This window comes from Monodon monoceros, unplaced genomic scaffold, assembly GCF_005190385.1.
Source record: "Monodon monoceros isolate NGI ecotype Baffin Bay Population unplaced genomic scaffold, NGI_Narwhal_1 Super_Scaffold_20, whole genome shotgun sequence".
Classification (NCBI taxonomy): domain Eukaryota; kingdom Metazoa; phylum Chordata; class Mammalia; order Artiodactyla; family Monodontidae; genus Monodon; species Monodon monoceros.
In genome coordinates, this window is record NW_021703777.1 from 13,596,391 (window position 1) to 13,614,028 (window position 17,638).

A 17,638-nucleotide genomic window follows, 5' to 3' on the forward strand; every position below is an offset into this window, starting at 1 on the left:
GTGTTCAGTAACACAGACCTGTGCCATGAGCAAGTGAAGCACTGAGCACATGTCAGGGTCAATATTTATAGACCACTACGTAGCTGCCTTGCAGGGAGAGAAAACGAGAGCGAGAAACATACAGCCAGAGGGCAAGGAAAGAAAGACTTCAGTGGAGGGAACTTTAATTTCCAATTTTTTTCTTAAAAAATTCTTTTTAATTATCAGGTTCGAACTTCTGCTGAATCACAACCATTTGCCGCTGAGCTATGACAAGAGTGGAAACAAAAAGTTAAACGAGCAAGCCTGCTATACGTAAGAAGGTAAGTAATTAGCCAGTTCAGTCTCGCTTTTACTGGTAAACTCCATCTCCCTGTTGGCTGCTCTACATCAGTAAGCAAAGGGCTGTGTGGCATATTAAAGCTAATGTGGAGGGGCTGCCTGCTGGCTAAGTGTCCTTGGTGGCAGTGTAGTTTCATATTCTGCTCTTAAGAATGCTGTGCACGGTCATAATACACTTAAATGGCGTGGGTGGTGGGAATGGCTCTTGAACACTGATTTCAAGTTATGTCCTGTCAGTAAATTTCTCTTTCTTCATTCTGTCAGACTTGACGTCTTCTGATTGGTAAATTCGTGTTTACTTTTTATATTGCTATTAAAACATGAATATTAGTGAGTTTATAGTGGAGGGTGTTCTAGAAGTGGAATAGGGGAAGAATTCAGATGAATGTGTGAAGATGTTGTCACTGTCAAAATGTGCAGGCTGTGAATGTGAGTAACGTGGGGTCTTTTGAAAAGAAAGCCACTGTCCATTTGACAGCGCATTAAAGTGAAATAATGACTCCTTCTGGGAATGGAGAGAAGCAGGAGTGATGAAAAGTAAGAACAGACTTCTTCATCCAAGGTGCAAAGGACTCAGCATTTAGAATTTCTCTGCTTGTCCAACTGACTTGCTAGGTTGGTTCCTTGCAAAAGTGGTTCTCTAGTAAAGATATTAAATTAACATCTCTTGCCCCACATCAGTAGTTTTTTTCCTGTCATCACAGGTAGAACTTTGACACATGCTTCTCTGTGTGACCGTAGTGCGATTGCATATTCATTTATCATCATTGTTTTGCATATCCCAGATTGATGTTAAAAGCAGTGGTGCTGAAGGGGACAGAAAGGAATTGTTTTCTATGTGTTTTCTGATTTAGAACACCCATGAAATTTATATACTTATGTGTTTTATGTCTACTACACATAACTCGGAGAGTAATATGTTGCTTTACTCTAGGTGTAACTAGATAAAACTTATGTACTGACAGAGTGAAAGTTTCCCTGTTGTTGGTTTTTTTATTGTGGAAGAGAAGCATTAGCATGGTATTGAAAATGTTTAGCTTAGGTTGTAGATGGCAATTGTAGTTCCAAAGGGTTTTTTGTATTACATATTTAAGTTAAAAACAAAAATAACATGAAAGCCGTTGTAGAGCTTAAACTGTAGAACAATAGAGATATAAGAGAAAGATAATACTCTGACATAGGTTTTGTATTAGGGTTAATATTCAGGAACCAGCTTATTCTAAAATGGGATAAACCATGTCCAAAACAGCAGGTGGAATAGGTCTAAATGTAAAGTAGATATCTTAAAATGAGGCCCATAGTTGTAGAGTATCATTGTTGTTGAATCACATAAAATTTTAAAAATAATCCAGACTGCTTCAAAATCAGTTATATTAATTCGGATGTGCTTTAAGGCTAATCTGATATCTAAATTTAAACTGTATTTTAACATTCATTTAATGCTTGTTTTAGCCTCTGCATCAAGCATACAATTGCCATCTACAACCTAAGCATACTCAAAACTATCCATACTGTTTTCCTCCTTTCTGGAATTGTTTATGTTGCTTCCTCTATCTTGAAACACCCTCTTCCTGGCCTTTGGCTTTCAGCCTCAATGAAGGTATCCCTTCCCAGATGCCCTGCCTGTCCACTGTCAGCCTCTGTGGTTTGGACTCCTGTACAGACCATTGTCACAGCACTTCTGCAAAGTCGATGATACAGAGTTTTTGTTTTCCCTTATGAGTTTGTGAGTTAATTGTAGCCATGTTTTAAAATTAATTTTTATGTTCCTCCAAGACCTAGCCTAAAGCAGACATTCAAGAACTTGAACTAAAGAAAAAACTTATTTATTTTAAACCCACTTTTCTTTATAGACTTTTTATTTTAATATAATTTAAAACTGATTAATTGGATTGAAGGAGAAGTCCCTTAAGTAGTGGTAAAGTCTTTTGAAACAATAACAATACTTAAAGACTTCATTTCTCTTTCTGTCAACAATTATAGTTATGTGTGTTCATCCATGCAAGTAGATATTTATTGAACTCATAAACCATTTGAATGACAGAAGTTCAAAATTATATTGGTTAGCACATACAAATTCAGGATATATAGCCTGCAGATGTTGGTTAGTTAATTTCGTGAAATCTGTCAGCAAAATCACCTAGTCGCTGCACCCACATGGACTGCTGTGATAAATTAAATGATGCTCTAGCAAATTGAAGACAGTGTTACACCTTCCAAAAGGCCCAGAGTGAATTTCAGGAGAGAATGGGTCCATCCTCATGTATCCTAAAGAATTACAGAGTGGAATGACTCTCAACGTTACGAATGAAGTTACACTTCCTAATTTTATTTCCTATTGTAGAGAAAGTTAGGAATTTAAGGAAGTAATAGAAAATCATGGCTGAAAAAATTCTCAGACCTGAAAGGTGATACTTCAGTTCAGTCAGAAGAGTTTTCTCCTCAAAATAGAAATATTGAAAGAAAAGAATGTCAGTGTTTTAAAAGGTACTTGAGAAATAGCAGCTGCTTCTTTTAGTTCTGATACTCAATAAAATTTTATTTTGTCTTTAATGGTGTTTTATTTCCCCACCATACATAAAAATGCAAATTATTTCATATACAAAGTAAGTATACAAGAATCAAAGGTAAAGCTTTATGCACGATTTAGAGTAATTCACAACTTTTTTTATTTTGATTATTTTTACTTCTCAGTGTGCTCTGCCAGTGGCTTCCACTGCTGTTGAAGCCTTGTAAACCTCTCCCAGCTATTGAATATGACTCTTCTGTTTGTCTAACCTTGAATTGTATCTGTCTTAGGAATGAAAACAAGATTGGTATTTTCATAGGGAAATTTTGTAGCTTTTTAATTTGCTTGGAATGGACCATAATTCAATCTGTAATTTTTCTTCAGATTTATTTTGCCCACATAAGTATTTCTAGTTAAATAGGTATGGATAAGGTGCCTTACCAAAGAGTTATAGGTATAAATTTTATGTATCTTGCTGGCTTATCAAGTAATATAAGCGTTATAAAACTGGAAGGGCAGGGGTTTCTATGGTCATGGACTTAGAAATGTACCTTGTTCCCATAAGCCGGTGATGAGAGAAACCTGAGTTTGCCTCAATATTAAAAGATTACAAATGTAGAAAACAAACTTATGATTACCGGGGGTAAGGGGGAGGAATAAGTTGGGATGTTGGGATTGACATATACAGACTACTATATATAAAATAGATAACTAATAAGGACTTACTGTATAGCACAGGGAACTCTACTCAATACTCTGTAATGGCCTATATGGGAAAGTAATCTAAAAGAGAGTGGATATATGTATAACTGATTCACTTTGCTGTACACCTGAGACTAACACAACATTGTAAATCAATTATACTCTAATAAAATTTTTTAAAAAAGATTATAGCAAAACCAAACAAAGGCAAAAAATAACACCAGTACCACCACCAACCAGAAGAGGTTAGAGAACTTTGGTTGGAGTGAGGCATAAATAATTTTGCCAGAACAATCAGGTATTTTATTATTAGCCACTTAGCTGGCCAATCAGTGTTTTTCTGTAGCTATGGATGGCATAGAATTCATAGAACATGAAAGGAGAAGAATGAATTATTCATGGAAGTGGAACCTTCAGACTCTTCTACTTCAACTGTTTTATTTTATAGATATGGGCAAATATAGTACAAAGTGTTAACGTAACTTGCCAAACATCAGCTTTTAAAGTAGCTACTTAGGATTTTGATTAAAAAAAATACATATTTGTAAGGCCAGTATTTTATCATTGTGGCTTTTCCCATCTGTTTGTAATTGCTCTTTTTATTCTGTGTATTGCATGTAAAGCTTAATTGTTGTATCTCTGTGTTTTGTATTGTATTAGACTCCTTTGCATTATTTCATAACCCCTGAATAATTACTGAATAATAATAATAATAATAAATAATAATAATTACTACAGCCAGTAATTATTGCTTCCAACTGAGATGGAGGGCTTTTCCACTCATAATCATAGTTAAAAATATATATATATTTTTAATTACAGATATCCTTTCTGGCTTTCCTGATTTCTCCCACTCTCTTTGGTAGTACAGTTAAATTTATGCTCTCATAAACATTCTCCTTTTCAATAGAACATGGCAGATAGTCCTAAAGCAAAAGACAGAAACAAATTTAATACTTTGATTCTAAGAGCTTCTCATAGGGAATATATAGTTATATATCGTTCTACAGCTTTGTTTTAAGATGACTCTTCTTTCCGCAGCTGGAAAATTTTTGATTACAACGAAACTCAGAGAACCAAATGCGCTTTTCTAGATTATTTTTACTTTCATCTAAGAGTCTTTTAAAATGTAAATAATTAAAGGGGCAGAGAGGAGCAAAACAAACTTGTTTTGTACATGTCATCTTCTTGTAAGACTTTGCTTCTCTAAGTGCTGTCCCCACCACTCCCAAAGAAACTGGAGCTCTTTGGTTCCTTCCATTCTCATTAATATTAAGGTCCCTGGAAATAATTGCTTGTATATTTAAAGATGAAAGAGTTTTTGAGCAGATAGATGAAATCTTTGCTCTCGGCCTCAGCCTACGATTTCTATACCTTCCTCTCTCCTCCTCGCCTCACTCAAAACAAAACCAAAGTGATTGCCTCTACCCACCTCTCCAGTCAATGAAACATGTCTGAATGTTCCTTAGTAAATATTTTCCATTGGATTGATACTTTTCATTTCAAATATGTATTATCTGTCTTCTCAAACTCTTGCCTGCTAAGAGATTTATAATTGTAAAATCTTTGCTAACATGATAGTGGAAAGTGATATTTTATTTATGTTTGTAATTACTAGTTAACATGAATCTGAGGAGATTATTGGTTATTATTTTAATTTTTATGATTTATCTGTTTATATACACTTATTCTTTTTTCAGAGGCTCTATGTCTTATTGGTTTAAAGAGTGTTTTTTTTTAATCAAAGAATCTTGATTCTTTAAAGTCCTGTTAGTTGTAACTGTTTTCATAAGCTTTTGATTACTTTAAAATTTTGTTTTATGTGGTTTGAAATACAAGTGTGTTTGAAATATCTTAGTAAAGCTAAACAATATTTTCTTCATCTCCTTCGAAACTTAGAATGCTCTTTACAATTCAGAAATATGAAAAAAATTTTCTACATTTTTATGGTTTATTTAACTGTTAATTCTATGATTCACAAGGAATTTATTAACTAATTACTTCGGTACTTTTGTTGAATCATTAGTCCCCTTTTTTCTGAAGTCAACTTTAACTTGTACTTCAGTGGTACAAATTTAAATCTTTGTGTTACCTCTCAATTTGTATTCCATTTAAACTTTATCTCTAAGGAATAAAAGTTCATGTTTCTTATTAAATAATATTTAAGCACTGGAACATGTTAGGGTGTTGTGGGACTTGTCATGTTCCTTGAAATTACTGTAGACAGGAGGCTGCATTTATTACTTATGTTAAAGCAGACATAATAAGAATATGAATCTGTGTGAGTGAGAATTTATGCATTAATAATTGTCACCATTTATCAAGGGTTTCTTGAGAATATATCTGGCCTTCTACCGTGAACTGTAACTATATGATTTCATAAAATCCTTGTAACAGACCGTTGAGTGACCTATTCTGATTTTTTTCTCAGGATAAACTGAGACCCCAAGATGTAAAGTAGTTTGATCAGCCTCACATAGCTAATAAACGATAGGGTTATGATTTAAACTCAGATCTGACCAAAGTCCATCTTTTAAGGAATGATTGCCAAATAGAGAGTTTATGCTTTTGCCATGACTGTTAAGAGATGCAGGTCTCTAGGGGTCAGATGGCAGGAACCTTCCCAACTTGGGTCCATCTATGAAGAAATGAACTCAGGAACAATGGCTTTCAAAGTATAGAGGCAAGTCAGTGAAATCACTGATGTGAGGAACCTTCTGTTTTTTTGGATTAGTGCTGAAGATAAAAGAATCTCAAGAAGGACAGAAATAACCCTATACTTTAAATCAGTTTAAAATCTGCTAATTTTTTTTTAACTTCTTCAGATTTTCATACCTCTATTGATTTTATAATTGTCTTTCACTCCAAGCCAACTTATTCAGTTCTCCCTCATAGGCTTAACGCACAGCACCATTCCCTCCCTCACATACCTGCTTATGACCTTAGTTAGCAAGAAAACTGGCACAGAGCTGCCAGGCCAGCAGGCAGTGACTGTTCCATCTGGGTCTCTGTTTTTGTAACTACAGGTTTCATTCAGGGAAGACATGAGTCTCCCTAACTGGCAGCCTTTGCTGTCATCTCTGTTTTAAGCTGCTCAGTTAAGGGACTCACGGTTTGTTGTGGTATTTACAGCAGGAAAGGAAGTTCTAGATGTTTTAGTATCATTAGAACTCAGTACTTATGCACTAATTGGTTACCTGGAATGGTGCAAAAAGATAGCTTTATCTGCTACGAATGGACTTAACTCATAAATATAGTTTGCGTTTGTTTATGTCAGAGGCGGGAATTCCTATATAAAAGTTTATACAGAGACATTTTCCATCTTAGTTGTTAGTTATACATTAAGCCATCGTGAAGGAATTTGTTTTCCTCTTTAACTCAAGGCAAACAATTTTGCTTAAAGATAATATAGGATTTTTTTTCTCCTTGGGTCACTCTGCCCTTTGTTGATACGTTGGTGTATCTGTGCCAAGATTTACAGTACTGTTTATTGGAGTTTTGTTTATAGTCCTGCCTTGAACACTTGAAAATAAATTATACCTTTTAGTTAATAAGCAGGTTATTCTTATATTATTACTTGGAAAAGTATGCATTAGTCAGTATCTGTAATAATTAACAGTCTTAAAAATTCTAAGTAGTTATTCATATTATTCCTCCTTTTCTCATTCATCTTTTTTATTTTTTAAAATTTTTATTTATTTGGTTGCACTGGGTCTTAGTTGCAGCAGGCAGGCTCCTTAGTTGTGGTACGTGGGCTCCTTAGTTGTGGCAGGTGGCTCCTTAATTGCAGCACGTGTGCTCCTTTGTTGCGGCAGGCAGGTTCCTTAGTTGTGGCTTGTGGGCTCCTTAGTTGTGACATGCGGCATGCATGTGGGATCTAGTTCCCTGATTAGGGATCGAACCCCAGCCCCCAGCATTGGGAGCATGGAGTCTTAACCACTGTGCCACCAGGGAAGTCCCTCATTCATCTTTTTTAGTCTCCTGTTTTACTTAAAGATGACAAGAACTGCACAGTGTATAGTCAGAACATAATTCCATAAATGCTTTCACACATTAATTCTGCACTTAAATATTGGCTTTTTCTGTATGTAAAATTCACTTGATTGAGAGTCTCTCTCTTTTTCATTTCTCTCCATACCACTTTTAACTTCAGCAGCAGATTAATATATCATTATTCACAGTAGAAGCTTAGCTTATAACCTTGAAATTTATTTCTGTGTTTGTTATCAGAGGCTTGTTGGCAAATCAAACTTGACAATAATACAGAAGGAAAGCATGGTGACCTAGGACACACTGTTCTACTGAAGTAATTCACACTTCTTTGTGTAAAGATTTTTGTTTATTTGTCTTAAATTAGCCAGCATACAATGTGTATAGTCTTTTGAGTTACTCATTAATACTCCATATGTAATGTTTTAAAATTATTATTGGTAGAAATTATTTAGAATGATTTTTTTTTTCTTGTACTGTTGCAGTCTAAAGCAGATTGGTACAGCTCTCAAAGCACAAGTGTGAGCTTAAAATATGACTGTGAAGCCATGTGTTCTTAACTAGGGGAGCCGGCTTTTTTGGTCAATTTGAAGCTGTTTGTTTTTAATTGAAGTATAGTGAATTTACAATGTTGTATTAGTTTCTGGTGTACAGCAAAGTGATTCAGTAATATATATCTCTCTATTTTTACAGATTCTTTTCCATTATAGTTTGTTACAAGATATTGAATATAGTTCCCTGTGCCCTACAGTAGGCCCTTGTTGTTTACCTATTTTATATATAGTAGTTTCTATCTGTTCATCCCAAACTCCTCATTTATCTCCCCATGCATCCCCACAAACTTTCCCCTTTGGTAACCATAGTTTGTTTTCCGTATCTGTAAGTCTGTTTTGTATATAAGTGCATTTGTATCTTTTTTTTTTAAGATTCCACATATAATTAGTATCATGATATTTATCTTTCTCTGTCTGCCTTACTTCACTTAGTACGATGATTTCTAGGTCCATCCATGCTGCTGCAAATGGCATTATTTCATTCTTTTTTACGGCTGAGTAATATTCCATTGTATATATCTACCACATCTTCTTTATCCATTCATCTGTTGATGGACATTTTGGTTGCTTCCATGTCTTGGCTCTTGTAAATAGTGCTGCAATGAACAATTTGAACCTGTTCTTATACTGCATGTTCCCTCTTATAGAAAAGAAATGTGATATTTATGCTAACATGATTTCAATTTCTTAATAATTTAAACTGCATATGATTTGCCCAGAGGTTGAGAATCAATTTTTTAAATTTTGGTTAAATTTTAATACAGTATTTTCTGTGATATACATATGTTTCTGTTTATTAACTATATATTGTCAGTGGCGTTAATTGATGCTTTTAGAGACATAAGCATACTTCAGATCAAACACTGGTTTGCAGATACTGTAAGGCATGTAGAACACACAGATAGCCATTGTCCTCTGCACTTCTACCCCATACGTACTGTAGGAAGGCTCATTTCTACATGTTGAGCAGTTCAACAAACAGGTTGACCTGGGATGACCTGGTGGCCAGTACAGGATCACCCATCTAGCCCAGAGCCATGCAGGCTATCGCTCCCCTCTCTCTTTCCCACTGTCTCTTCCCTCCCATCCTGCTTCCCCACTTGTTACTTATCTTCCTTTCCCTGCTCCCAGTTATCCATCATACTAAATTGTTACTGATTTTAGCTTCAGCATTTTTCTTACCTTCTATCTTTCATCTATTCCCAATTATTTCAGAAAACATCTTTTTGTGCAATTTGAAGAAAACCTTTCCAGTTTTAACAGAAATATTAATGCCTGGAAGTAAGAGAAACTTGTATCATAAAATGTTAAAGTGCAGGCTTCCCTGGTGGCGCAGTGGTTGAGAGTCCGCCTGCTGATGCAGGGGACACGGATTCATGCCCCGGTCCGGGAAGATCCCACGTGCCGCGGAGCGGCTGGGCCCGTGAGCCCGCTGAGCCTGCCCGTCCGGAGCCTGTGCTCCGCAACGGGAGACGCCACAGCAGTGAGAGGCCCGCGTACCGCCAAAAAAAAAAAAAAAAAAAAAAGTTAAAGTGCGATTAGTGTATTTCACAATTTCCCTAAAGTCATTTACTCTCTGGTTTTATAATTAATGATAACTTGGTCAACATTTTGCTATGAATATTTGTATTTATGACACTTTCATTTAACCCTTACTGTAATTCTGGGAGGTGGTTATTATTGTCCCTATATTTAAGATGAGGAAATAGAAATTCAGGGTTAAATAATCATGCCTATGATCACACAGCTTGGAAAGTAGGAGGCATAGGATTGGAACCGAGTTGTTTCTGACTCTAAAAGCTTTACAGTATAATATATGACTTTCTTTTAAAATAGGTAATTTCACTTTCCTACTCCTATACATGTCTAAAGTTTGAGAAGTAGCACAGCCGGGCAGATGGCTTCCCAGTGTAACAGAGCTCCAAACCAGAGGGCAGCAAGTCCATTTGCTACAAGGAAGACAAGGCTCTCTTGATATTTACCAACAGGAAAAGCAAATCTTATTCTTAGTATATTATTCTTGTTTCATCCAAAGGTTTTCTCACTTTTGTAGCTCTACCAAGGTTTCTTTATGCAAAGAGATAACAAAGCAAATACTTAGGAAAGTATATTCTTCCAAATAAATCAATGCTATGCTGCAAGATGTTTTTGAGGCAGGTTAAACCTTCATCTGTAAACTGTACACTCTTGATTTCAGTTGGACTCTAATAGACTTTCTCATTAGTTTTAAATCATGCTGCGATGGCATGGATTCTTAGATCACACCATTATAAAAAGAGATGTTTTCAGATTATTTGGAGATGAGTTATGTTGCTTGTATAGATTAACTTTCTGCCTTTGCCTTGCTCTACTTTTCAGGAACTTTATTAGAAATTATGTGGGGCAGGAAATAACATTCAAACAAATAAATTTTATTTTTCATCTAGTTAAGAAACCTGTTTTTTTTTTATTTAAAGACTTGATATCAAAGAAATTAAAACTGTAGATAAAACTGACCTTTAGGAATTACCTGTTGATTTTTTCCATGACTGTTCTAACCCCATATTTGTAAGATATAATTTAAGGTTATAAATTATAACTTCTGTTTGCAAAGTGTTTTACATTTTAAAAGCATTTTCATACCCAGTAGTTGCTTTTGACCTTTTGCTCCCCCAAATGCTTTGAAGCAAATTATATGCATCTTATGGATGGAAAAATTAACATGAAGTGAGGGTGGGGTGAAGATCCTAGACTGAAAAAAGCAAAGTGTTTTGACCTTACCAGAATAGTTATTGAACTTGATTAGCTTAATTGTAATATACAAAGAAATAAGTATGTAAGTATATGTTAACCCACACCAGACTCTAGTAGAAATAATGAGTAGCAGGTTTATGTCATTTAAAAAAATTATGAGAGTGTTAATACTGAGAAAGTTTTATAAATTTAATTTAGTTGTTTCTGAAATGGAGAAAGGAATTTAATGTTATTATAGTGGCAGAACAGCTGTATTGAGTTTGTGGAATTATGTGGGAGTCTAGTTTGAGAACCACTGAATTATCACATAAAATTCTTAATCAGTGTATACTGCAGTAGTAATATTTTCCTCAAGATTTTCATAAGCTGTGTTGGTACATCAATAAAGAGTTTACAAGGCATACAGCCCTGTTTAAATAAACTACTGAATGTTGTCTTACACTGTATGGGGTAAAGTGATGACAGTATGACTAGGAAGAGTTATATAAACTATATAAAAAGTCGTAAGAATCTGAATGGAGTGAATTTATCGAATTGGTTTTCTTTTCTCAAAACTCTTATTTGTTCTCACTTTCATCCTCTATAATGGTATACGGGGGCTTCAACTTTAGTGCATCCGTCTATGCAGGAATCACCAGCCCATCTATCCTCTCTTCTTTTGAATCCCAGTGAGCCTTGAGTCTAAGTTGCCACTGTAATCAGTGATTAGCTGTTCATATGGAAAACTAGAACCGATCCCTTCATTTCATAAACAGAAACAAATTCTGTATGGAAGACAGAATTAACTATGAAAAACAATACCACTTCAAAGTATTTAGAAAAGGATATATTTATTATTTTAGAGTAAGATAAGAATTTCTTTAAGCCTAAACAGAGCAAACCATAAAAAGATTAATAAATTCAACAGGCTTAAAATTTAAAAAGTATGTTCATCAAAGAGTAAGAAAGGTTGAAAGCTGGTTTAGTATGTAGAAGATTCTATAAATTAATAAAGTAAAATCAGCCAATATAAAAACGAACAGGAATTTCAAAAAGAGAAAATTCATATAGTCAGTGAACATGTGAAAGCCTCATTAATAGTTAGAGAAATGTAAGTTAAAACTAGAGTGGTATGCTGTTTCATATCCATCATGTTGTTGAAAATAAAAAAGTCTGAAATATACCAAATGCTGGTGTGGATGTGAAGCAACAGGAACTCTCATTCACTGGGAATGGGAATGTAAAGCGGTACCGTTGAATTGGTGGTTGAGATTGAGCATAGGTATACTCTTGCTCAGCAGTTCCGCCCCTAGGAGTATTTCCTGTGGAAATTTCTTGCTTGTGTGCCTTAGGAAACAGGTACAAGATTATTATTATTTTTTTTTTTTTTTTGCGGTACGTGGGCTTCTCACTGTTGTGGCCTCTCCCGTTGCGGAGCACAGGCTCCGGACGCGCAGGCTCAGCGGCCATGGCTCACGGGCCCAGCCGCTCCGCGGCATGTGGGATCTTCCCGGACCGGGGCATGAACCTGTGTCTCCAGCATCGGCAGGCGGACTCTCAACCGCTGCGCCACCAGGGAAGCCCCTACAAGATTAGTTTTTATTGTAGTCTTGTATGTAATATAATATAGCAAAACACAAGTAAAAAAAATTTGGAAACAACCCAACAGAGAGTAGAATGGAAAGTTGGGGAATATTTGTTTACAGTGGATTTAACATAATAGTGAAAACGAGTGAATCTGGATGACTCCCCAAAACGTAATGTTGAATGAAAAAACAAGTCACAAAGAATACATACAACATGATTGCAGTTGTACAAACTTTGATCAGAGGCAAAACTGAGTAATATATTTTTGTGGAATCATTATGTATGTGATCTAACTATATAAAGAAAATCAAGGAAAAAATTAAAACAAAACTGAGGCTGTTGATGTTCTAGTAGGAGTGAAGGAGTTGGGTTCAGGGAGGAGCCCAGAAAGCTTGGGTGATATGTAAGTGGGTGATCTTTAAAAATTTTATTTAAAAGTATCATTATTAACAGTTATGTATTATAATTGATATATTATTATAAGCAATGGATTTATATTATAAGTAGCATTGTAAGTATCATTAATATATTATTAAAATTTAATTATGTAAAGTGCACACATATGAAATATTTCATAGCACAGTAAAAACAATTGGAGGAAAGGATTTCTTCCTTTTTGTCTTCAAAAAACCTTTTAAGTTTCAAGTTAATTTTTATCCTGGTATGCTACTTGGCCTTTATTTATTTTTATTACTGTTTTAAATTTTATTTATTTTTTTATACAGCAGGTTCTTATTAGTTATCTACTTTATACACATCAGTGTATACATGTCAATCCCAATCGCCCAATTCATCACACCCCCACCCCCACCCCTGCTTTCCCCCCTTGGTGTCCATACGTTTGTTCTCTACATCTTTGTTTCTATTTCTGCCTTGCAAACCAGTTCATCTGTACCATTTTTCTAGATTCCACATATATGTGTTAATATACGACATTTGTTTTTCTCTTTCTGACTTACTTCACTCCGTATGGCAGTCTCTAGGTCCATCCATGTCTCTACAAGTGACCCAATTTCGTTCCTTTTTATGGCTGAGTAATATTCCATTATATATACGTACCACATCTTCTTTATCCATTTATCTGTAGATGGGCATTTAGATTGCTTCCATGACCTGGCTATTGTAAATAGTGCTGCCATGAACATTGGGGTGCATGTGTCTTTTTGAATTATGGTTTTCTCTGGGTATATGCCCAGTAGTGGGATTGCTGGGTCATATGGTAATTCTATTTTTAGTGTTTTAAGGAACCTCCATACTGTTCTCCATAGTGGCTGTATCAATTTACATTCCCACCAACAATGCTAGAGGGTTCCCTTTTCTCCACACCCTCTCCAGCATTTTTTGGTTGTAGATTTTCTGATGATGCCCATTCTGACTGGTGTGAGGTGATACCTCATTGTAGTTTTGATTTGTATTTCTCTAATAATTAGTGATGTTGAGCAGCTTTTCATGTGCTTCTTGGCCATCTGTATGTCTTCTTTGGAGAAATGTCTATTTAGGTCTTCTGCCCATTTTTTGATTGGGTTGTTTGTTTTTTTAATATTGGGCTGCATGAGCTGTTTATATATTTTGGAAATTAATCCTTTGTCCGTTGATTCATTTGCAAATATTTTCTCCCATTCTGAGGGTTGTCTTTTTGTCTTGTTTATTGTTTCCTTTGCTGTGCAAAAGCTTTGAAGTTTCATTAGGTCCCATTTGTTTATTTTTGTTTTTATTTCCGTTACTCTAGGAGGTGGGTCAAAAAAGATCTCATTGTGATTTATGTCAGAGTGTTCTGCCTGTTTTCCTCTACGAGTTTTAGAGAGTCCGGTCTTACAGTTAGGTCCTTAATCCATTTTGAGCTATTTGGCCTTTATCTAGGTGCATGCAAGTTTGAAATTTTTCATAGTTTATACTTAGTACAGCTCTTTTGCCTGTTGGCTCTACTGTCCAGGAATTGTCTCATTTGCACTGATTTCTCACTGTGTCATGATTTTCTACTGGTAGTATTGTTTTCCAGTGGTGCCTATGCCTCACTGGCCTTTGGTCCTTCGTACATTCGTATTTCCTTAGCTCATTGACTCCCATGAGTTCAGTGGCAGGACTTTGAGCCCTCTCTTTTCAGGTTACTTTTTTCCTACAGTGTTTCTGGGGATCCTCAGGAATTTCCATATTTGTTCACACACATGCCGGGCTACTTTGGGGGCCGACACTATGGCCTTCTACAAAGCCGCCTTTCCTGACTCCGGGCTGCCATCTTCAGTACCATCTTTAGGGCTCTCTTCCTCGTAGCTGAGCCAGACCCCTTCAGTTGGGAGGTGTTGCTGCTTTACATCATTGCTGTTTATCACTATGCTCTAGGTAGTTTTGCTGCCACCGTTGATAATGGTGATCTTCCCTGGCCACCAGGTCATTTCTGCATCTCCAGACTGGTTGTCTGCTTGTTCCAGATGCTGGGGTGTGAGGTCTTGTCCGGTACCCATCAGTTCTCACTAATGCTTGGACCCTGACAGTGTACACTTTGCTGCAAATTGAGAAGAGGAATAGCTGCCTTCCTGCTGTTGTTAATCGCTCGCGTTTTGAGGACCTACAGCATGTTTGTTTAGGCCTTAAAGAGTTACAGATTTTGTGGAATTGTGTGTTCTGGTTTCACCTGTGTTCTTATGGAACACACATGTCCCCGAGGTCACTGGATCAGTAAGGGTTATATTCACATTTATCAAGGTATTACCGGAAGCATTACTCTCTTCTGAATCTCAGGTCCTGTTGCCAACTTTAACTTGCTGCTTCATTTCTTCCCTGTGGATAATTCTCTCTCAGAGGTCCTGCTTCCAACTTAAAAATTTGCTTTTAGAAATTTTGCTATTCTGTTGTAGCTTCAGCCCTGAGGTGGATTTATCAATCAGTCAGTCAGTGAATCTCAGTCTCTTCATCTCCTTTTCCCCCACTTCCTTCTTTCTCTTGCTTATACACACATATACAACCCTAGATTCTCAGACCTTCAGACATGCCTGTATATATCAAACTCTTATTGTGGATCAGGTTTAAATTATTTCTCAGGTGGTTCCTCAGGCCCCAGATAAATCTGGTGGTGCACTACCTAGCTGGAGAGAATTAGGCCCTAACATATGTGTCACTGCATGTATCAGCATCTAAACCTTGAACCCAGCCTGGATCCCAATAACTAACAGTAACCATTATAGCAGCAGAGGGCAGCAGCAAGGGTAATTACATTTTATACATTATTTCGTTTAAATTGTATTAAAGTCTACAAGGTAGGTTTTATCATCCCAGTTTTATGGGTGATGTAACTGAGACTCAGGTAACATAACCGAAATTTGGATAAATGGTAAAAAGTGGAGCTCAGCTACAAAATAGGACTAGTTGATTTGAAAGCCTGTGCTCTTAACCACGAAATTAGATTAAAAAAATTTTTAACACAAATTCAGTTCAGCACATTCTTTAAAATGTGATTTCAGGTGCTGTTAGCTTCTTATTTTGAATATATCACCAAATATGTATTTTTCTATAAGAATATAATAATTTGTTTGAAAATAATAATGCAGTGGTGCAGTTTATTTTTCTGGGAAATGTTCAATTTGATGACACTCTGTTGTATTAGATGATACTCTGTACTTGAGAATCCATTCTGTAACAGTTAGGTATCCTGTCTACTAAACTGTAATCCTCAAAAGCTACAGTATTTCCCCAACCAGTAAAACCTCTTTAGTCAACATTTGGTTACTTTGTCATTAAGAACTGTTAAGCGTCCATGAAATATTGCCAGTAAGTGTAATCTTTCAGTAAGCTTTCCCCCTGCATTATAAGTGGTATATACTTCTGGACAATACGGAGCTTCATTTTGTTGAGCTTGGATTGTCTTGTAGAATGCTTCAGGGAAGATTGAGAGTGATGAAAACTCTGTGAGAAGAAATATGCATCTTTATTGTAACATTTTAATGGAAAAAATTGAAATGATCTAAATGTTCATCCACAGTATATAGATAAATAACTGTATACATGAATAACTCTAGAGTTATGCACGTAAATGAATAAACTTGAGTTACGTTTATCAACATGGATTAATCATTAAAATATAATATTGAATAAAAAAATAAGCTACTGCAGGACAGACACATGGATTATGTCATTTATAGAAAATATTTTAAACATTCCATAAAGAGTATATATGGTTTATACTCATATATTCGTATGCATATACATGCTGTATACACACATACATATATAGATAATACACATACACACACACACATACACACATTCAAATATGTCTGACAATGATAAACAGCAAAATTAGGGTAGTGATTACCTGTAAAAGGAGGAGGAGGGTGTATGAGATTGGGATTGGCTGTACAGGGTTGTATCTGTAATGTTTGCTTTTTTAATCTTGATGATAAACATGTGTATTCATTACATGTTCTCTATGCTTTTGGCATTACCAAAATGTTTCATAGTAAAAACCCTGAGCAAACAAATTTTCAACTTTGGGATGACTTGGCAAAATCAATATCCTTCCCCAAACGTACTGATAGGGTACTTAACTTTTAAAATAACCTTATTTTGTCAAAAAATATAATAAAGAGAAGCCAAAAGGAGGAGGAAGAGAAAAATGTGGACCACATGCTTCCTTTTCCTTTTCCATTTTGCTCCATTATATTACTGCGTACCTCACAAATGGTTTCATAAATATCATATTTCCTCAGTTCCACAAAACCAACTTCAATTTATTGTTAGCTTTTTTGGAAGGGGAAATTCTACTGTACTAAATATATGTATATGCATTACACATATACATATATGCGCTTGAAGATTTCATTAATGAAATATATTAATATGACTTACGTGTATGAATATAAATTAAAGAATAAGTGAGTATATTTTCCCAAATGTTGCTGGAACAATTGCTACCTACCCAATTAAACTTGAGTTTGTAATGAACCTTCATGCCCCAGTGGAACCAGGCTCATTTTGCTAGTCTTTCTTAAGTTAGGATGGATGTTTTAAAAAAATTATTTCTGGGGCTTCCCTGGTGGCGCAGTGGTTGAGAGTCTGCCTGCTGATGCAGGGGACACGGGTTCGTGCCCCGGTCTGGGAAGATCGCACATGCCACGGAGCGGCTTGGCCCGTGTGCCATGGCCGCCGGGCCTGCACGTCCGGAGCCTGTGCTCCGCAACGGGAGAGGCCACAACAGTGAGAGGCCCGCACACCGTAAAAAAAAAAAAAAAAAAAAAAAATTATTTCTGTTTGTCAGCTAATCTATTTG

General features: G+C 35.9%; 1 protein-coding gene across 1 annotated transcript in view; it reads left to right on the forward strand.

Moving 5' to 3' along the window:
• Positions 1–200: 200 nt before the first annotated feature.
• Positions 201–17,638, forward strand: part of BMPR1B (bone morphogenetic protein receptor type 1B) — a 161,557-nt gene continuing 144,119 nt past the window's right edge. The window contains exon 1 of the mRNA XM_029235789.1: positions 201–302. The gene's annotated coding sequence lies outside the window, so the exon portion shown is untranslated. The remainder of the gene's footprint in view (positions 303–17,638) is intronic.